This window comes from Balaenoptera physalus, assembly GCF_965194825.1.
Source record: "Balaenoptera physalus genome assembly, chromosome: 4".
Classification (NCBI taxonomy): domain Eukaryota; kingdom Metazoa; phylum Chordata; class Mammalia; order Artiodactyla; family Balaenopteridae; genus Balaenoptera; species Balaenoptera physalus.
In genome coordinates, this window is record NC_138891.1 from 56,403,186 (window position 1) to 56,425,885 (window position 22,700).

A 22,700-nucleotide genomic window follows, 5' to 3' on the forward strand; every position below is an offset into this window, starting at 1 on the left:
TACTAAACAAAGTCTCTGTTCCATATCCAGATACTTGAAAATGTGCAGAAATAGCCTCTGTGTCTCCTTCAGTTCTACAAATCTTTTAGAAACTTATGTTGTGATATATTTTGGAAGTACATGTCATAAATGTTTCTTACTGTATAAGCATTCAAAGAATTTCATTCGTTAAATAAATACGAGCAAATAGTGAGTCAACTAAATCTTCCCAGTATACCTTAAAATCATCAAAATGCAATCTTGGCATTAAGAGAAAGACTACCTTAAAAGTTATTAGCTTTGAGATATATTTAGAGAAAAAGGAAATTAGAGAAATCAATATTTGTAGGAAAATAGAGATGTCACTGGCTAATAATTCCAGTGAAATAACCAGATCGAAAGTCTGACCTTTCAGCTAAGAAAAACAATGTGCTGAGTTTAATTCACAAAAGATGGAGTAGAAAATCGTGGAGATAAATGGCTAAGAAAAAGCTTTAGAAGATCACATCAAATTACCCCAAAGGAACTGCTTTCACGAATGCCAAGAAACTAGAACAACTTCTGATTTTTTAAAACAATGAGAATATGGATATGTCTTACATAATTTGGTATTTGCTGCCTTCTAAATACACTCCTATCTATCTCCAACTCCACCTGCATAAAACAAGAAATGAAACAATGGAAGTTCAGAAAAGGACATTTTTCTGAATAGAACACACACATCTTTGAGCCTAGTTCAGGACACACTGAGCTAATATATTTTATCTCACACATACATGTGTGATGCGGGAGGAGGAATTTCAGGGTGCTAGGGTAGCGTCTATTATCTCCATTACTTCAGTTATCCCTTCTCTCTTTATTCAATAAACCCGTTTTGAGAGACAGATATCAGCATATTGTCAAGTGCTTGGGGGTGAACTTTGTCAGAACCTAGCAAGGCTGAGAGAGAGACTCATTAAAGTACAAGTTAGAAAGGGATGCATACAATTAACTAACAGGGAAAAGACAGCCAGACCACTGCTCCAGAAGCAGCTGATGCAAGCAGAGCTTTGATAGAGCTGCTCTGTGATCCTCCTCCTCTTTCCTCATGTGCTCACGCCCAGCTGGCCAAGGCTAGACTCAGGCAAAATGTGAACCTGATAAAAAGTTCTCTTCAAGATACCATTATTCTTCCCTCACACCAGCTACACAAGTTGTTTTAGACCCTTAATCGAGGCACTGAGTACTCCCAGTCTGACACATCTGCTCAGGGTACTGGCAAAGCAGGGGCCTAAAAGAGAGAAAAGTTAAGAATTTGATTTTTGATATTTTTTTTTAATTTTATTTATTTATTTGGCTGTGCCGTGTCTTAGTTGAGGCATGCGGTATCCAGTCCCCTGACCGGGATCAAACCTGGGCCCCCTGCATTGGGAGCTCAGAATCTTAGCCACTGGACTGCCAGGGAAGTCCCTTGATATATTTTTAAGCATCAAAGTAGTCAACACAGAGGGAGAAAAGCAAAATCTTTTAGAAATATTTACCTATTTATCTATATAGAGAGACATTTAGACATATATATGTACCTATATATTACACACATACATATATTCAGAGACAGAGGTAGATAGATGATTGATAGATTAACAGACAGATGGATGGATGGATAGATAAAAATGGGAGGAGATGCCATCCTATTTTCAATGTCTGAGGATGTTACGGGTTTAACTGGCCCAACGCTGGATGCCACTTAGCAACCCACTCCTCTGTGATCCACCGTTTATTTACCTCCCTTACTCCATCAGAATAAAACTGTCTCAACTCTCATAGAAAGTTGCTGCAATTATTCATTTCTACAACCCTCCTAGAGAGTAATTTAGGAAATTATATCTATATGAAATAGAGTCATAAGGAATATAGATATGCATACGTGTATATATGTGTGTGTGCTGTAAATTATACACACTCTTTTTCCAGAAATGTACCCTAAGGGCCAAGTATAAAATTTCTATTATGAACTGAAACGTTTAACAATAAGAAATGGTCCTCACAGCATAGTTTACAAATGTATAAACTAAAAGTGTATAAACCTTATAACCAACTTACATATTCAATAGAGAAGTACTTCTTTAAATCGTGCTATATATAAAAACTGAATACTATAATCATTCAAGACTCAGTTTAAGAAAACAAAAACCCTTTCAGTATCTCATTCAGAAAGGGGTGTAACACAGAAATTCAGTGCCTACAAATTGTTGGAAGGAGCAGAGAGGTCAAGGAGCCATCACTGGACCACTAGCTCCAAGGTCACACGAGCCTGGCTAGAAACCAGGGATGAGAAAACTGTTGCTGCTGCTGCTGCCACCCTACATCACAAAGATGGCAGCTCCCCACTGGCACATGGAGTTTGGCCACAGGAAACACACCCATCTGACTTGCTGCAGGCACCACAGCAGCAAGAAGACGGCCTCTGCCTCCCTTCTGTCTCCTAAATTTCATGTGTGTCCATTTTACTGCTAGAATCTAAATCATACCCAGAACGCTAATAGAAATCTAATTTAGGGTACGTAGTGTTTGGCTTACTGGCCCCAGTAATACAAAAAAGAACACAGAAGACAATGGGGATGGATACTGAGTCCTGAGAGGAGACGACTTCAAAACTAAAGTCCTTCAAAATTATTTTGGAGAAGACCTATTGTTGACAATTTTTTAAAAACACTCAGAAGGCAAAACCATGGAGACAACCAAAGTGGTTACGGCGGGTGGTGTGGGGGGAAATGAACAGGCAGAGCACAGAGGAGTTTAGGGCACTGAAAATGCTCTGTATGGTGTTATAAAGATGGGTATATGTATTTACACTTTTGTCCAAACGTATAGAGTGTACAACACCAAGAGTGAACCCTAAGGTAAACTATGGACATTGAATTATTATAATGTGTCAATGTATGTTCATCCTTGGTAAAAAAATGTACCATTCTGGTGAGTGATGTTGATAATGGGAGAGACTGCATATGTGAGATCAGGGCGTATGTAGGAAATCTCTGTACCTTCCTCTAATTTTGTTGTAAGCCTAAAACTGCTCTAAAAAATAAAGGCTTTTTTAAAAAGACAGAGAAGAAAATGAAAACTATAAAATTAAAAAAAAAAAACACCTCAGGTTATACTGACCTACCAAAATCATGTTTCAAAACAGAATGTAATGAAAAGATGCTCAACATCACTAATTATTAGAGAAATGCAGATCAAAACTACAATGAGGTATCACCTCACACCAGTCAGAATGGCCATCATCAAAAAATCTACAAACAATAAATGCTGGAGAGGGTGTGGAGAAAAGGGAACCCTCTTGCACTGTTGGTGGGAATGTAAATTGATACAGCCACTATGGAGAACAGTATGGAGGTTCATTAAAAAACTAAAAGTAGAACTACTATATGACCCAGAAATCCCACTACTGGGCATATACCCAGAGAAAACCATAATTCAAAAAGACACATGCACCCCAATGTTCATTGCAGCACTATTTACAATAGCCAGGACGTGGAAGCAACCTAAATGTCCATCAACAGAGGAAAGGATAAAGGAGATGTGGTAATATATACAATGGAATATTACTCAGCCATAAAAAGGAATGAGATTGGGTCATTTGTAGAGACATGGAATGCCCTAGAGACTGTCATACAGAGTGAAGTAAGTCAGAAAGAGAAAAACAAATATTGTATATTAACACATATATGTGGAATCTGAAAAAATTGGTATAGACGATCTTATTTATAAAGCAGAAATAGAGACACTGAAGGAGAGAACAAATGTATTGTTACCAAGGGGGAAAGTGGGGGTGGGATGAATTAGGAGATGGGTATTGACATATATACACTATTGATACTATGTATAAAATAGATAACTAATGAGAACCTACTGTATAGCACAGGGAACTCTACTCAGTGCTCTCTGGTGACCTAAATGAGAAGGAAATCCAAAACAGAGGGGATATATGTATACATATAACTGATTCACTTTGCTGTACTGTATAAACTAACACAATATTGTAAAGGAACTATACTCCAATAAAATTTTTTTTTAATTTAAAAAAAACAGAATGTAATAGTATGATCCATTTTTAATCCTACTTTGAGGAGAAACCCCAAAATCCACTGCTTTTGGAACTCTTAGTATATGCTTACCATATACTTATTTTGCTTCAGATTAAAGGAGTAATCATGGTAGAAGGGATGAAGGAAAGAATAAATCTCCTTTGTGTTCAACTTTGTCTTCTGATACTTTGCTTATAAGAAAATTAAAGAGTTTAGCCTAGTATTCTACAAACTTAAGAAAACTAAAACAGTATAATTTGGTTCACTCATTTATTTGCTCATTCAGCAAGTAGCTATTGGTAGCTTACCATGTACAAGGTTTTTTCAAATATGTTTGGCAACTGTGCTTCCATTAACTTGACTTCCTTTTTTACTACAGGAATATAATCCCCTTACTGCAAGCATGCAATCCATCAATTACATGAAATAGGGTAACAGACATTTAAAGTATACCTTAACTTGTGTATTTTTAGTCAAGGGCTTAGTAGAGACTCTTGCAGATTAGTCTAAATAAAATAACTACAAAGAAATTCCGTAAATGATGTACTAAATAGAAATTTGTAATGGAGGAAAACCTTGGAAATCAGAAATATTAGAAAAAGTAAGGTATGGCTAGAAACCATTTAAAATTGCTTAAAATTTTGAAAGGTTATGGTTATGCATCTTAGTCTAGGACTTCTTGAAAGCCATATGAAGAGTTTGCTTTTCAATGAAGGGTTCCTGGGGGTCTTCCATTCTTGATATATTAAGAAGCCTCAGTTATAAAGGAGAGAATGAGAGAGGAAGGAAAAAGAAAGGGAGAAGGCACTTTATCCACAGATAGGGCAACCATACAAACTAGCTTGCATAGAACAGTCTACTTTATACCTCTAGTTCTGCGTAACTACTAATGGTGCTCCCTTTTACTTTAAAAAGTTTTCCAATTTGAGAGGTAAGTTACATGGCCATTCTAATTGGTGAGAGGAGGAAAGAACTGGGATTATAAATAACATAAAATGAATGACATATTTAATGGGACATGCAGGGAGTGAAAAATCTAAAGAGGAGAGGACTCACTGAAATTGGGTCAGTTGACAGAAGAAAAGCATCATAAAACTACCGAATAGAATGATAAAGTACAAGTCAATAGGCAAAGTTCAATTTCAGTCCTTCACTAAATAACGTTGGATTTTATCCTCTCTTATCTTTAATTATTTATCAAATCAAATACTCATAATTTATCATAAATCATTAGTCTGAAAGGATATCAGTAAGCCATGCTGTTCAATGTTTTTCAAATAGCCTTAGACCCAACTTTTCTAGAACAAAGAGCTAACTGCTGAAGGCCATTAGTATTTACAGACTTAGCATCTTCGAAATCACTCCTCATTTGGCCTCCCTGAAACCACGCTTTCCTGCCTTATTTTCTATCTAGACCCTTACTTTTCCATCCCCTTTCATAGCTTCTGTTTGCCTACCTGATCTTTAAATGTTGGCAATCTTAAATGCATAAGAGACATTTTGGGGAACAATGAGTAAATATGAATATGAATTAGGTATTGTATTATGTTAGTAAATTTTTGCCAATTGTCTTATATATGATAATGGTATTGTGGTCATCCAGAACATGTCTTTAGTTTTAGGAGATGCCTGCTGAAATATTTAGGGGTAAAGTGCCATGATATCTACAGCCTATTTTGAAATCGTTTGGAGAAACAGGTATAGATAGACATAAATATAACTGTAGACGTATTTACAGAGATAGGTAGATAGATGAACAAAATATGGCAAAATGTTAACAATGGTTAAATCCAGGTAGTAGATATGTAGCTGTTCATTGTACCATGTAACCTTGCTTAAACTTTTGTATGTTTGAAAAGTTTTATAATAAAAAATAGAAAAAAGTTTTAAAAAATCATTTAAGTTGATGATCTTTTGGCATTCTAACCCCCTGTCCCGCAATCCTCTCCAAACTTTCAACCCCTGTCAAAATTTTTTTCTCGTACTTTTTCTCGGTGACCTCATACATTCCTTAACTTTAAATACCAGCCACATATAGTTCACGCCCCCAAAGCGTCTCTGGGTCACACCTCACCACCAAACTCCTGTATAGATAATAGAGCCAATTAAGCATTCCACCTAGATATCTCATATGCATGTCAAGTTAGACAGATCTAAAAGTGAAGTCCTGATTCTCACTGCCCAATAAATCTACTCACCTCCTCATATTCTTCAACTAATTATTTAACACCTTTTTATAGCCAAAAACTTGAGTCAGAAATCTGGATATCATCCTTGATTCTCACATCACCCTCTTCCTCCATCCACTCAATTAATAAATTCTACCGCTTTGACCTCCAAAATACAAATCAAGGTTCTGGATTTTTCCCCAGATTGTCACCACTACTCTGCTCCAGTCAACTTAATTATTCTTGCCTGGGCTAGGACAATAGCCTCTTGGTCATTATCTGTACTTCCTTTCTTTCCCCTTTACAATCCGCTCTCCACAGATTATCCAAGCTACTTTTTAAAAAAAACATAAATCTAGTCTGTAAATTTTCTGATTAAAATAAAATGACTTCCCATCTCATTTACAACAAAATACATGTCCCTTATCAGGACCTTAAGGTCCGAGCTGGTCCCGCCCCTGGCCACCTCTCCCACTTCACCTTAAGCTTCTCTCCACCCTTACTCATTGTTCTGCTCACACCAGCTTCCTTCCTGTGCTCAGAAATTGTTGACCCATTATTTCCTCAGAAGTTGTGTCCATACTCTTTCATCTGTTTGACGGGCACTTTATTTTTATTTATTTAACAAATCCTCAGATAGACCTTACTATGTGTCTGGGCTCTTTTTAAAAGAGCTTTAAGAATATTGACTCATTTAATACTCACAACAATTAAATGGTAAGTTCTGTTATTATCTTCCTATAATAGATGAGAAAAAAAGAGCATTAACCATGTGGAACGATTGAGCAATTTTATGTAGATCATGCTATAGAGAGTGAATTTTGTCATCCCTTATTCATATGTTGAAGCCCTAATTCCAAATGTGATGGTATCTGTAATGGGGCTATCGGAGGTATTAAGGTTAAGATGTGGTCATGAGTGTGGGTCCTCATGGTGGTATTAGTGGCTTTATAAGAGGGGTGGGGGGGGTCAATTCTCTCCCTGCCGTGTGAGGACACAGCGAGAAGGCAGTGATCTGTAAGCCAGGAGTAGGACCCTCTACAGGAGCCAGATCACCATGCACCCTGATCTTGGACTTCCCAGCTTCCATAACCATGAGAAATAAATGTCTGTTCTTTAAGCCACCCAGTCTATGGTATTTTGTTATAACAGACTGAGCAGACTAGTATATATCATGATTGATAGAACCAGGTTTTGAATCCAAACTGCCCTTTAAGCAACTGTACTGTATCACCTTAGATTCTTTTCTTCTGCAGGCTCAGATTAGTCTTTTAGACAAGGTCTTCTCAGAGTACCCTTTCTACTTCATCTGAGCATTTTAGTGTTTCCTTCATTGTACTTTTCTCAAAGTACAATGCATATTTTTTCATTGTTGTTGTTCAGTTACCTTTTTGCTTACCTGCTATATGACAGGCACTGCTAGGTAATGAGTGTACAATAATGCTTGAGATAGACCATGTCCCTACTCACATAGAGCTTAGAGTCTAGATTAATCTCCTTTTTGCAATTTTATTTCAACACCAGAATCATAAACACTAGTAGAGAATGAATATAAAATGAAGAGTTAAGACCAGATGAAATCAGTTCAAACCAGAAGACAAGATGTAGGTGAGTATAAGGCAAGGAACTAGAAGTGCTGACCTAGGTGGGGTCATGGTAAGGGGGAAGAGACAGAAGTATGGAAATCAGAGGAGATGCTAATAGAAAGGATCTGATTAAAACTTTCCTCCCTCTCTTAAAAAAGGGTTCTCATTTATTTAGGATCTGTACCTGTCAGGCAAGGCCTGAGGCGGCCCTCAAACAGAAACAGCATGATCTGATTGCTAAAAAGGTGGATGTCCTAGCAAGCAGAGTGAACCATGGTGGAAACTGGGATCCTGCCCCCATCTTTCAGAGACATGACATCAGTATTATGTGAAACACTGGGCCACTAGTCAGTCCCCTGATTTAAGTAATGCAAGATAAATGGAATTAATCCAACAACCTAGATGTTGCTCGTTTGGGGAGTCCGCGATCAAACATTTCCAGCTCAAGACGGGGTCTGTCATTTCTAAGAGGGCAAGAACTCAGTCAAATGCAGCTCCAGCACACAATCTCAAATTTGGCCCCCTGACTGCCCTGATGTGTGAGCTTCTCAGCTGATGTAAAAACAGGAGACACTACTTATGAAAACCTGTAGCTTTCAGCTTTAGTAAGTGGTTCTCCTAGTCTCAGGAACCTCAAACCTTTATGAATACCTTCTACATGCCAAACATTGTTCAATGCACTAAAGATGCAGAAGTAACACAAAAATGGAACAGGGTTCTGCTGTTATAGATCTTATATGTTAATGCGAGAGTAAACAAGAAAAATGAATTAACTCATTAATTTAAAAATTATTTCTGATAATAATAGTGCTTTGAAGAAAATAAAACAGGGTCATGTGACAACAGAGTGATTTAGAGGTGCAAGGACTACTAGTTCTCCAAGAGAACCCATCCAACTATAAAAGTAGAGTTGTACTGAGCACACGGATGCCCAGCTAAGTACACTTCCCAGCCTCCCTTGCAGCAAGTGTGGTCATGTGATTATGTCCTCATCCATGAAATAGGGAAGGAAATAATGTATACCACTTTGGGTTCTAGACCTCCTCCATGCTCCCTTACCCCTTATCATTGGTTAGAAACTGAATGCAGCAACAACCCAGCTGTAATTATTCAGATGATGACAGTACTTTGAGCATAACAGACAGAATAAAATGAAAGGATCCTGGATACAAGAATGACCTCATGGAGTAGAATTTTCCTGTAACCTGGACCAAGCACATCAATACTATTATGTAAAAAAATAAGCACCATCATGAGTCCTTTTTAAGTAGCAGTTTAGCTTCCCCAAACTAGGCAATGGGGGCTTGGGACAGAAATATTGGGATGAGAAAAGGAGATGGCATTTAGGAGATAAGGCCTGCATAATGGGAAGGAGTTAGCCACATGACTACGTAAGAGTGAGGAAGAGCCAGCACTAATAGCATCCGGAAAGAGCCTGGCAAACGCCTAGCCATAATCTTGGTAAGATCCATCTCCTACATTAACACCAGAACCACAGGTACTAGTAAACCTTTGGCAGAGGGCTAGGAGCTAGGTCATGGAGAGCTTGAAAAGCTGAAGATGAAGAATAAAAAGTAAGCCCAGGCACAGGCCAGACCTAAGGCAAGAACCAGAATCTGATGACCTCAGCATCTTCTAGGAGAAATATCCACCTTCTACAAGTCAAAAGGTCAAAAGCAAGTAGACAGTTAATGTTAGGACAAACAGAAGTATCAGGAGACATGGCAAGCAGCTGGTCAGACATTGAGTGGTAAGACAAACCAGAAATTTTTAGTAATTTACTCATTCAACAAAGTGTTTCTTTTTTTCTTAAGATACTATATTTGTCGCTATGTGATGGTTTCTGTGAGAATGATATACCCAGACCTTTTCTTGTTCCCCAGATAGATAATGTATTGCTGTACTTTTGCCTTAACATGTGTTGAGAACTGTTTCTTTGTTTTGTTGTTCAAGTAACATCCATTGACCTACACATAGTGGTTTGTATGTGCCTAAGATTTCAAGCAGATTCACAAAAACAAGTGCAGAAAGATAGAAGGGAAAGAGCATTTTACTGCTCAAGAGAGAATGTTGTCTTCTAATGATTTTTCAAGCACCCTTAAGATAAACATGAAAATCATTTTCTGAAAAGTTCTAAGACCTTTAAAGAATGAGGGATGAAAGCAGAAATGCAAAGGCCTATGAGAATAATTAAGAACCAAGTGATCCAGAGGTGCACTAAGGCAGAACAGAGCAAAAGAAAGCCACACCAGGGATGCCAGAAGGTGAAAAAGTCTGTACTGGAGTCTGATTTTATATATCTCTCTTTGGGGCATAAGTCTAGGATGACTAATACGAAACCTACAGGCAGAAATAAGTGGAAACACTAGGCAGGTACGTATAACAAAGAAAGAGCTCACTGTATAAACTCATTTCTTTTTATTCTACCTTCAATGAAGGTGGAGAAAATACTTGTTAATCACAGCACCATTTTTTTTTTTTTAAGCAAAGGCCAGTGGGCTTAATGCTCCCCATGTGTTATACAGGACTGTAAACATTTTTGCTCAGTTACCATTTTTCCTCTTCTATCAGAGTGAAAAAAAAACATTTTTCCCAGGTAGTCAGAGAGTTTATAAAACGCTAGGAGATCCAATTGGAAGTGTTGTTATGACTGTCGTTCTGCCTATCACCACAGAGGCTCCAGATCTAGCATATGTGATGTCTGATCCTTCCCTTCCGCCCACTGTCGGGAAAATGCAGCTGAAGGAGGAGGTGGAGGGAAACATTGCGGCTCTGTTCCTTCCTACAGAGTAAAAGGGGGAAGGCGGTTCCGGGCTGCTGCGAAGCACCATTACCTTCTATTGGGTTAACTGTCATGTCACTCCTCTAATGAAAACCCTTCAAAGCTTCCCCACTCTCCTCAGGATTTAGTAAAAACTCCAGAACATGGTTGAGAAAACCCTTTATCCCTACCCTCCTCTCTCAGCCACATCTTTCCACATCCTCCCCCTACATTCTTGAGTTCTGGTCATTTGGAACCACTCAGAAATTCTCAGAAAGCAACATATACAAGTTGCCCTTTCTCCCCTCTTCCTTGCACCTTGGGTTCCCCTTCTCTTGCCGCAGCAAACTCTCCTACTCATTCTTCAGCTCTCAACCTAAGCCCCAATTCCTCTGAGAAACAGCTCCCCCCACACCGACAACGCTCAATCTCAGGGTGTGTCCCTCCACCACCCAGGTATTCATGACGCTGTGTCACCCCTGCTGTGACGTGCACACGTCTGTACCAGGACCACCTCTTATGTCTGCTTCCTCTTCAGCACCATGAGGGCAGGTTTGCCTCTCATGTCCCAGTGACCCATCAGAATCCAGCTCAATGTTTGGTAAACATCAGGCAACCAATTAGGTATTTGTTCAGAGAATATGTTTACTTTAAAAAAATAAAGTCAATAAAGATTATTTTTAGGTATCAAGAAATAAACTGAAGAATCTCAAATCAAATTTCTAAGTGCTGTCTCTCAGTATGCCCAGATTTTGTGGTTCCTGAGTCACACCTCACTTCTTCTTGCTTATTTTTACACTAGTTTTTCAAAGGCAACCTTTGGACCCCTGAAAAACTAAAATTTAAATTCTTTCTTATGCAACTTTGATTAAATCATTCACTTGACACAAATTTAAATAGCAGATATTAAGGCAAAAACTGCATAAGATATTGTCTGAGAAGACTATGAGAACGTTACAAAAACACCTTTATGTAACTCTGCTAAAGAGGAAATAGACATTTTTTCAAAAAGTCTTTTGACTCATAAAGTGTTAGCTCTGTTTTTAAATTAATTCCAGCGATTGACACAAAGCTGTAAGGTTAAATAACTAAAACACCAAGGGACATGTGCCTAGCATATTTTCTTTTAGGTAAACTTGACCCAGTTCACTTATAAATACATTTTCTATATTGTATAGAAAAGAGAAGCTGATGGAAGAGGCCCCCAGCTGAGTCAAGATAGACGAGGCGCCACCATGACAATTCCCATCTTACACGCTTCCTCGGGAAATTTCTGTGGCTTATTCAGGTCCTTTCACATATTGTAGAAAGCGACTCATTTTTAAAAGGAAGAAATAAGCATAAAATGAGAGAGCTGGTTAGAAGTCCCTCTAAACTCAAGATGTGCTATTTGAAAATAATGTTCTTTACATAGGAGGCTGCTCTCCTCGTTCCTCCTTCCATTCATTCAACAAGCACCCTCTCTGCTCAAGGTGCTGGGGACTCCAAACAACAAGGCGTGTCCTTGTACTCCTTGAGATGTTCAAAGAGCATCACATACATTCTTAGAGATGACAATCAGTAGATGGTGAGAACCAGAAAAGGATTATGACTTTAATATTATCTACAGATGCATATTCGGGCTTTGAATAATCTACTGCTGTGTATCTTGCCAACATTTATATATACATATATTCCCTTCCCACTGAAATCTAAGTTTCTAGATAGCAAGGAACTTATACTGCTTTTATATCATGCACTGCTTCTTTAAATTTACCATGACTCACAGTAATAAATACATTTTGCATTGATTCAATGACACATATACACATATATACCTATATATACACCTACAACAAATGTTTCATAAAAATATACCTATCATTACAACATTAGTATATTCTAGTGTTTTCTATTTTGTAATATTCTATTCTAGTCCATTTCATTTAAATAAACAAACACATCTACACACACATACATACACATATGCTGGTCATAACCTTCTAATGAGCTATAGCCCATGGTTTGAATAAAACTACTTCAAAAAAAAATTTTAAAGACCTACAAAGTATTAGCAAAATACGTGCAATGATATTTGGTGAAGGATACTTGGTGAAGTATCATATCACCTGGCTGAAGGTAATACGGCATGAAGATTAGAATTCAGGGTCTGTAATAAGACACATCTGAATTTAAATTCAGGCTCCACCGTTCATTGGCTATCTAATCCTGAACAAGTTATTCAACCTTTTTAAGCCTCAATGCCCCCATACTGAAAATGGTCAAAATGAGTTCCTACCTGTTGGAAGAGTAGAAGAGATCATGCATGTTAAATTATTTACTACAGTGCAAAGCATACAATAAGTACTTAGTAAATATTAAACTCTAAAAAATCTATCCAAAGGAATGAAAACAAGAATTGAGATGAAAATTAAAAGTAATTTGGCTTAGGCCAACTTCAACAAGATATTGGGGGAGGGAGGGGCAGCTGCAAGAGGAGTTTTCACAAACTATCGAAGCAAACATTTCATGTGCTAGGGAGATTTTAGAATGAGTTACAAAGGCAGGCCATTTTCTGTTGAGCTGCAGAAAAGAAGAGCATCCCATTTTTTTAATGTAGTTTAAATATGGTCCAAAAAAGAGGAAGATGGGGGAAAAAATGGAATAGATAATATTTTTGAGGTTCCTCCGAGTCTTACAATCCTACAGATGAAGTCTGACAAACGAATCGAGAGCAGATACGCAGTACAGCATGCCTCCCTATGCTGCACCCAGACAGCTGAACCAAGTCCTGACACCTGCAGGTTGACCATAGGGCTTTTTTTTTTTTTTTTTTTTGGTAGGGCTGATTTAAATAGCACAGGCATCACAGTGGCAGCTTGACCCAGATTGTGCTCACTGTCTACCCTGCCATCTGCGCTACCTTGGCTGCACAGACTCATCCAGAACGTAATGTAGAGCAGTCTCTCTACCATGGCCCCTTGTTTGGGGATCTGCCACAGAGAGCATTCTCAGGCTCTCAGGCAAAGCGAGTTTAAAAGTTTCACTCTTATACTTTCCCAAAGAAGCTAGACCATTAATCTTATTTCATCATTTCCCTCACCCATAAAAGCTCTAGTAACCCCAGAATCAGTTGACAACACTAAGAGACTTGATTTTTGCAGGACATTTTTTACAGTCTCCAAGAAGCAATGGTAAATCAACTTAATAATCTTGTGTCCTCAAATCAGAGGGGGTACAGTTGTAACGTGCATCCCCCAAATCCTAAGGCAGTTAAATGATGAGGGAATACAGCTCACTCTCTGAATACACACAGCAACATGGTACTAGAGCTGGTACTAAGCCCTGGCGAGGATGATTCCAGTGAAGTGCGACCCACTTACCCACAAGACTTTAATATGCAGGCACTGGCCTTTTGGACCTGCCACCAATGTTGGAGAATAAATAAATGAATGCAAAGGATACAGTTCCACTACATTCACTGAATTAAACAGGCAAATGGCAAGGATTCGGCATAGAGCTATACGATGCATAAATAATCAGAGACAGAGACTACATGTCCATTCAGCTGGAAACAGATTCTGGCTGCCACTTAAAATATCAACAGTGTGTCTACCACATCACCAACATTTTTTTCAAAATGCTCAGGCAGCCAGATAAATCGCTCTGTGGCTTTCCCCTGCTGCTTGTGGATTGACAGTGTTTATAAACAGCTGTGTTAACATCCTCAGACTCTAAGGAAATGTTCTTATTGCACTGAAGAGCTTTTATAGTTCATATATCTAGCAATGGACAGGCAGGTCTTTTGGTTCAGACGGCTGTGTTTCTATCATCTGGATTATGACAAAAGCCAATCATTCCTTTTGTGTAGCCAGTGGTAGCAAGTGGCAGTATGTCTAACCCAGCCATAACACAAAGGATCTCCACACAGATTTTAGCTTCCCCCATCTGGGTATTTGCAACAGTAGAACAAAGAACACACATCTTATGTCTCAAGACCCTTTACCGTATGAGCCCTGACTGCCCTTCCAGGACCCACTTGTTCACCCAGCACTTGACTCCAAGTGCACACTGAACCAGTCACTGTGCCCTGAGTGGGCTGTACTCTGCAGTTTCTTTGAACCTGAGCATGAGCCAGCGCGTGCTTTGCTAGAATGCCATCCATTCTTCTCTTATCCACCTGGAGGACGCTCACTTATTTTATTCCCCCAACTGTAAGGTTTCCTAGAAGTCTTACCCTTCTCCCCCAGGCAGAATTTACAGACTTTTAAAATCACATTCTAGACTGCAAGCCTCTTGAGGGCAGGAAACACACCCCAAAAGCTTTGCACCTCCACTGTAATCAGAGTGTCTGGCATGGGGTAGGTACATAACAAAGGACTGTCAGACAAAGAATTTTTAGACGAATGTTATTATCTCTTCTTACCAAAAACACAGGAGGGGGAATTGCAGAATTTACAAGAAGGAAAGCGGAGGTAGAGGAATAGCTATCTGACTTAACACCATGGGAATTTCAGGAAAGCTGAAGTTTTTCCTTTCTTTGGCTGCAGTTGCATTATGCTTGGAAGTGGCCACTATCAGGCAACGTAACAACATTAATCTTTTTTAATTTTGGAGTCCCTGATTACGGCCCAAGAAGGGCTTCCACGGATCGCTTTCTGTTCCCATCCTGGATTTGCTTGCAAACACATAATTTGCAACATATTCTCAGAAATGCTCAAAGCCCAAAAAAGATTACAGACCGCTATCCAAATATTTTTTTTTTAGATTTCGACATGCCAGGAAACGTATTCCATCATGTTGATGACATTTAAGAGAATCAAAGTGACAGTTGAAAATTATAACAATCACTTTAATGCACCACTTTACTCAATGTAAAGTCACATTCCTTATGTACTTATACACAGCTTTCATTAGAATAACGGAAATATATGTCAGTCAGTGTCTGTTAAATGCTTGCTGTGTCCAACAATGTCATACTGAGAAGCTTGCATTCTAATAAATCAACACAAAAAGAACTATTTTAAAAATAGGGAATAAGAGAATCCACAATATTTGCCAAATTTGGTGGTTCACATAATGAATATAGGAGCCAGACGTGGAGCTTGCTATGGTCAGGGGAGTTTTTGCAGAAGCCCCTGGGAAGGGTTCATTCCCCTCAGAGGATCCTATGGGGCAAGAAGTGTTTCAACTAGGAGGCAAAGTGCTAAATGGATACTGGACTTAAATCAGAAGAGCTAAGTTTTAGGCATAGTGTTGCCTCTTACTAGCCATGTGACTTTGGACCACTCAATTATTTCTATGCCCCAGTTTCTGCACCAGTCCCTTGGAGATAATATCTCTGCCTGGCCTCTATCCCTGACATATTTGCAAGACTCAAGTCAAGATAAAGTGGGTAAAGCATTTTCTAAATTATAAATCACTCTACTATCAGATGTGAAAACACTAGAGGAAGTGGTCGAGTCAGGTACACATAATAGTCTATGGCACGAAACATTATTTTGCTCAGTCTGTTTTGTTTTATCTTCCTGGCTCTGAGCAATCCAATCCAAGGTCCTTTATGTTCATTTAATAACACTTCTTGTCAAACTTCTCATACATAAAGTTGTATATGCAACCAGCGCAAGACTGCAGGCTGGCTGCTAGGATTATTTTCCGAAAGGGCAAACAAAGAATGGTAACTTCATTGTAGCCCAAAGCAGGCAGCCTTTCTTGTTAATGACTCTCCCGGAGGTGGAGAAGTTGAGCATTCACATCATTTTTTCTTTGAAAGCCTCTCCCCTGAGCCCTGTGCGGCTTGTTCATGGTACACAATTCAGAATCACCCGACCACTTAGGACACTGGGATCTGGAAGCTGTAGCAAATGTATTTCACATTCAAGAGGAGAAGCATTAGCGAGCACAACATTTAATATGCTCTGTGCCTCCAGGATCAGGAGCTTAGACTTTCCATTTCAGCTTCACCAGTTAGAATGCAATCTGAACAAGAGTGCGTAGCGATGCAGTGTGCCGGGCCCTCGTCTGCACAAGGCAGCAGTTTTATCATCAGTAAGGAAGCATTGAGTGAACCCCAGGGATAGCATATGTACTGTATTTAGAGGAAGGGGTGAAAATCATCAACGCTGTGTAACTTAAAAGGTTTTCATGCAGTTCACAGGAAGCTATCAGCTTAGATTCCTTTGTCCCAGTTAAAGAGAAAATGTTCTAGGAAAGAAAGATGGCTTTACCCACGGAGTGAACTTAAGTGATAAAGGAAGACCGGATTAATGGACATCGCCCAGCACGTTAGAAGAGCCACACATTATTTTGTATTTGCAGAAGAGCACACTTTGGGAATTCTGAGCTAGACACCCATTCAAATGAATCTTTTTATTGCCTTTGATTACACAGTCTTTTAGTCCCTCCTTGTCAGTTCCCAGTTGTCTCCTATTAGAGGAGAATTACAGTCAGTCTTTATACCAGGAAAGCATAAACTTGAGGGGAGAGAAAGAACAAACAGAATGGGGCGTCTGAGAAGAAGGAGGAGATGAGTCAATATTTCATTCTGCAAATTAGATTTGCACTCCTGTGCCGGGAATAAATAAACGTAAACAAAGGTCCCAGGCTCTCCTCACATACAAACGGCTGTAACTCCATTCAACCCTACAGTCTTGTTGCCGATATCTGCCCTGTGTTCCCTGAATTTGTTCAATTCCCTGCCACCGGGCCTTTCTCTCAGCTGCCCCTTCTATCAGCCAGATCCTCCTGTCACGAAAGCACCTACTGAAATCTCCCTCCTTCAACCGAGCAAAGGTGAACCCAAGTGGTACGTTCTCAAAGAGCTTTCTCATATTCCGCCACTTGGAATCCATCTCTCCAGGAAATTGCTTTTTAACTACTTAGCACAGCGTACGTGGTTCAGAATTGTTATTTGCGGAAACGTTCAGATGCGGCCCCACCAAACTATGGGTTGTGAGGGCAGATGCGGGGCCTCACTCATCCCGAGTGCCGGGCGGTGAGCACGTTGATGGAGCACAGTGCCCGTTGCTATGGTTACAAACCACACACATGATACAAACGCAGGCAGTGCACAACTTGGAGCCCTGCGATCTTGACCAATGTACGCATGAGACTAGCCTGCGACTCTTCGCATTCCCTTTTCCAGGAAGGGCTGGTATTCTCTCAGCCCCTACCCAATCTCCATCCCCACAGCTACCTCTAGTAACCTGAGATATTTAAATTCAATCCTGTGAGTTTGTCACTAACTTCTTTTAGAGGACTGCCAACCTAAAATCCATTCAAATATCAGACATGTAACTGACACTCCAGCCTTTAATTTGGGATTGTGGAGATGTCTACAACTTTTAAAATTTACCAAAAGGTTTTGCTTACATAAATATTTATAAATAAAGTTTATTTGGTGCATGATTTGTTGTAAAAATTTTACATACATTCACTTATCCTCATAAAAACCCTCTATGGTAATACTATTGCTCCCCCTTTAAAGATAATGCAAACTGAGGCCCAGAGAGTTTAATTTACTAAAGTTCTCGCTGCTCACAAGCAGTGGAGCCAAGCTTTGAACCTTGAATATCTGGCTTCAGAGTCTATGTTTTCAATCATTGGCACAGATGGAGGAGTCAAGTTTTCTGAACCTCAGATACCAACCTGGAAAAACTAGTTTATTTGAAATTGTGAATGATGTCAAAGCTGAGGTCAGGACCTGGGAGTTCAAAACTAGAGACGGTAGACCCTGCTTTTTGCAGTACACCAACACCAAGCTTAATGGATAGAGATTTGATTCAGTTTCCAATTACTTCCAATTATTTATAAGATTGAGGGGGCCAGTTAATTATGAAAATGACATTTGTTTACTTGAATACCAACATGTATTTCTGAATAAAAATGAAACTTTAATTACACCAAAGAAATACATAAAGACCTTTTTCTAACACTTAGAAATCAGTTGAATTAAAGATTTTGCCAGAATTCAAGATCTTCCCAGAATTGCTGCTCCTTGAAAAATATGAGTTTTCCTGGAAAGATAGTGAATTCTCCTCAAGAATGATGTAACAGATCAATATGGGATGGATACATCATTCTGTTGGGAAAAGCAGTCCTCTGCTTGCAGGCTTTTGACCCCACTGGGCCAAGTAAGTATAGACTTTGGGCCTGGGACCTTCCTCACCAAGAGATGAGTCCTCACAGCCTTGCTGAATTTGTCACCTTGTGTGGAAAGACCTTTCCCTGTGCTCTTTTGTTCTGCTTAAGCACATCATATGGCACGTGGCCAAGCCCACTGCTTTATCTGCCCCTTCAGGAGGGGACAGCTCCTGGTGCAGCAGCACAAGACGAGTCCAGGCAGGCCAACCGCACTGCGCTGGCCACCCAGAGGGACCTGCTGGCTGCAGGAAACCAATGCACTGAAGTCGATTTTGCTCTGTCTCTTCTCTACGTGAGTAAAATATGTTCTACCCAGTGCTTGACTGCAGTGGGTTTTCTTTGAAGACTCTGGTACTAAGATGCAGTGGGCAGCAGCGTTGAGCCTCCTACTCCTGATAATAGGCACCGACACCACTAACTCCATACACATCCCCTCCCGGGACCGGTCTACACAGGTTTCCTGTGTAGTTCCTTCTAAGGGGCCTGCCACTCACCCACCGACACTCCCCTTCCAGGCTGTTTCCCTCATTAGACAACCCCCTTGTTCTTCAAAACTCATCTCAAGCACCTTCTCCTGAGCCATCACTGCAGCGGAGATGCACCTCCTAGGAGCTCCTACAGAACTCGTTCACACCTGAGTCACAGCAACCAGCATGTCCATGTCCAATAACCCACTGACTTACAGCCACCTCTCTAGACTCTGAGCTCACCGGAGCAGGTCCCACGTCTTATTCAGGTTTCCTTACCGGGATCAGATACTGTGCCTGCCACATGGTAGGCATTTGTTTCTTCATCCAACACATGTGTACTGAGTGTCTAAAGTGCTGTGGGCTATGCTAGACTGGGTATGCCATGGTGAACAAAACCATGCGTGATCCCTGCCTTCATGGAGCTTATAAATTAGCAGGGAAAACACACATCAACCAAATAATCACAGCAAAGTGAGCCAATGTCAAAATATAATAAGGATGACTGTCACAATAAGTAGTACTCAGGGTATATGATAGAGAAAACTGAAATCAAATAAAGAGACACTTTTTTAGGGAAAAAAATCAGGGGGTTTCCCTGAAGAAGCAGTCATTGAGCTAAGTTCTGATGGAAGAATGAGGAAGCGTGTTCCAGGCAGAAGAACACCTCCAGCATAGGGGTGGGAGAGAGGATGGCATGTGTCTTCCGCAAAGGCTGAGCAAGCAGAGCAGACCCAGCAAGGGGAGAACAGTATGAGCAGAGGACAGAGAGAGCAGAGACGAGATCCTGCAAGAGGCCCTGCAGAATCAAAAACTTTATCCTTTACCTTAACATCACTAGGAAACACATCATCAAATATCAAACTGATGTTTCAAGATGATTTCTCTGCTGCAGTGCAGACAGAGGAGTGGCTGGGTGGGGAGGTGATACATTTGGATGTGGGGAGATCGATGAGGAGAAGACCGCAGCATCCAGTAGAAGTGACTTGGACTGGAATGGCGACCATGGGATGGAGACTAATGCACGGATCCAAGAGATACCGAAGAGGTAAATACCTGCGTATTTGGGACAGACTTGAATTCACTCAATAAATATGTGTCGAGTGAGTAAAGTGTTGGAAGAAGAAGAGTAATTTGGGGTGATTACTAAAATCCCTGCACATCTGAGAACACTGCAACACTGCCAGGAAGTTAAGCTTAATGGAAGTGGACCCTCTTCCAGAGGGAGTGCACGTGAGAGCAGTGAACTCAGCAATGAGGTGTCCTTAATCTAATGCAATTTTTGCTCTTTCAGGGGTGTTTCCATCCATGGTTTCCAGTGCATTCTCTTACAAAGGCCTCCCTTAAGCTTCTGTTCTTGTGAGCAAGGGGACTGGAAAAGGCAGTTCATGCTGGGGGTATTTTTTTTGTTTCACAGGTAAAGCCTCAGCTACAGGTCCAGTGAAATGTCTGTAATTTGTACCCCTATCTACTGGTAGTTGGTTCAACACCACCTTCCTGGACCTTCTAGGGCACAGCTATGGTGCTTGGCCTTCTTTCTTTAAAAAATAAAAATTATTTCTTAGAAACCATCACCACCATTGCTTTCAGGCACACCCTGTCTCCCATTGTAAACAATATATGTTAACTAACTAGGGAAATATAGAAAAACATAAAAAAGAATATAAAAACCATCTGTAACTTCCCCAATAGTGAAAAAAACACTATTATCTGGAGAAAAGTTAACAGTCCTAGTTAAGAGCTTACGCTCTATAGTTAGACAAGAATTTTGATCTTTATCCTAAGAGACCTGGGAAATCAAATAATCGGATTTCTGTTTCAAGGTGATTTATCTGCTGCTTTATGGACAAAGAATGAATGGATAGGTGAGGAGGTAGTACACTTGGATGTAGAAAGACAAATTAGGAGTCCAAATTTCAACTCCAAATCTAGTATTAAGAATCAACGGGAGGCGGCCGGGCGCTGTGTTCATTTTGTGCATGCAATGTTTTTGGTTGCTTCAGCCTTCTTCCTACTCTCTGGTCCTTCCGCCAGCCTCGAATCCTCATTACTCTCGGTATCTGTGGTTGTGTATCTTCAGGGAAAGATTCCTACAAGTGAGATTGCTAGATTAAAAGCCGTGTGGTAGACAGGGTCTTGCTGCTCCGAACTGCTGTTAGGCCTGAGCCTCCAAGGTGAGAGAGGCTAGTTCAAGACATTGGACCACCACAGACCTCCCAGCCCCACGTAATATCAATCAGTGAGAGCTCTCCCAGATATCTCCTTCTCAAAACTAAGACCCAGCTCCACCCAACGGCCATTAAGCTCCCGTGCTGGATGCCCCAAGCCAAACAACTAGCAAGACAGGAACACAACCCCACCCATTAGCAGAGAGGCTGCCTAAAATCATAATAAGTTCACAGACACCCCAAAACACAACACCAGATGCAGCCCTGCCCACCAGAAAGGCAACATCCAGTCCCAACCACCAACACAGGTACCAATCCCCTCCACCAGGGAGCGTACATAACCCACCGAACCAACTTTACCCAGTGGGGGCAGACACGAAAAACAACAGAAACTACGAACCTGCAGCCTGCAAAAACAAGACCCCAAACACAGTAAGTTAAAAAAAATGAGAAGACAGAGAAATAAGCAGCAGATGAAGGAGCAAGGTAAAAGCCCACCAGACCAAGCAAATGAAGAGGAAATAGGCAGTCTACCTGAAAGAGAATTCAAAGTAATGACAGTAAAGATGATTCAAAATCTTGCAAATAGAATGGAGAAAATACATGAAACATTTAACAAGGACCTAGAAGAACTAAGGAGCAAACAAACAGTGATGAACAACACAATAAATGAAATTAAAAATTCTCTAGAAGGAATCAATAGCAGAAAAACTAAGGCAGAAGAATGGATACGCGATCTGGAAGATAAAAGAGTGGAAATAACTACTGCAGAGCAGAATAAAGATAAAAGAATGAAAAGAATTGAGGACAGTCTCAGAGACCTCTGGGACAACATTAAACTCACCAACATTCGAATTATAGAGGTCTCAGAAAAAAAAAGAAAGGGTCTGAGAAATTACTGGAGAGATTATAGTTGAAAACTTCCCTAACATGGGAAAGGAAATAGTCAATCAAGCCCAGGAAGTGCAGAGAGTCCCATATAGGATAAATACAAGGAAAAACAAGCCAAGACACATATTAACCAAACTATTAAAGATTAAATACAAAGAAACTAATATTAAAAGCAGCAAGGGAAAAACAACAAAAAACATACAATGGAATCCCCATAAGGTTAACAGCTGATCTTTCAGCAGAAACTCTGCAAGCCAGAAGGGAGTGGCAGGACATATTTAAAGTGATGAAAGGGAAAGCCTACAATCAAGATTACTCTACCCAGCAAGGATCTCATTCAGATTCGACTAAGAAATTGAAACCTTCACAGACAAGCAAAAGTTAAGAGAATTCAGCACCACCAAAGCAGCTTTACAACAAATGCTAAAGGAACTTCTCTAGGCAGAAAACACAAGAGAAAGAAAAGACCTTCAAAAACAAACCCAAAAC

General features: G+C 40.1%; 3 long non-coding RNA genes across 3 annotated transcripts in view; 1 reads left to right on the top strand and 2 right to left on the bottom strand.

Annotated features, from left to right (window-relative positions):
- Nucleotides 1–22,545, top strand: part of LOC309659404 — a 194,843-nt gene extending 172,298 nt beyond the window's left edge. Inside the window, exon 2 of the long non-coding RNA XR_014262786.1 lies at nucleotides 22,104–22,545. This is a non-coding gene — a long non-coding RNA (uncharacterized lncRNA). The remainder of the gene's footprint in view (nucleotides 1–22,103) is intronic.
- The window catches only part of LOC309659381, a 666,865-nt gene that overhangs the window by 538,908 nt on the left and 105,257 nt on the right, over nucleotides 1–22,700 (bottom strand). The window lies entirely within an intron of this gene.
- The window catches only part of LOC309659401, a 149,416-nt gene that overhangs the window by 120,455 nt on the left and 6,261 nt on the right, over nucleotides 1–22,700 (bottom strand). The window lies entirely within an intron of this gene.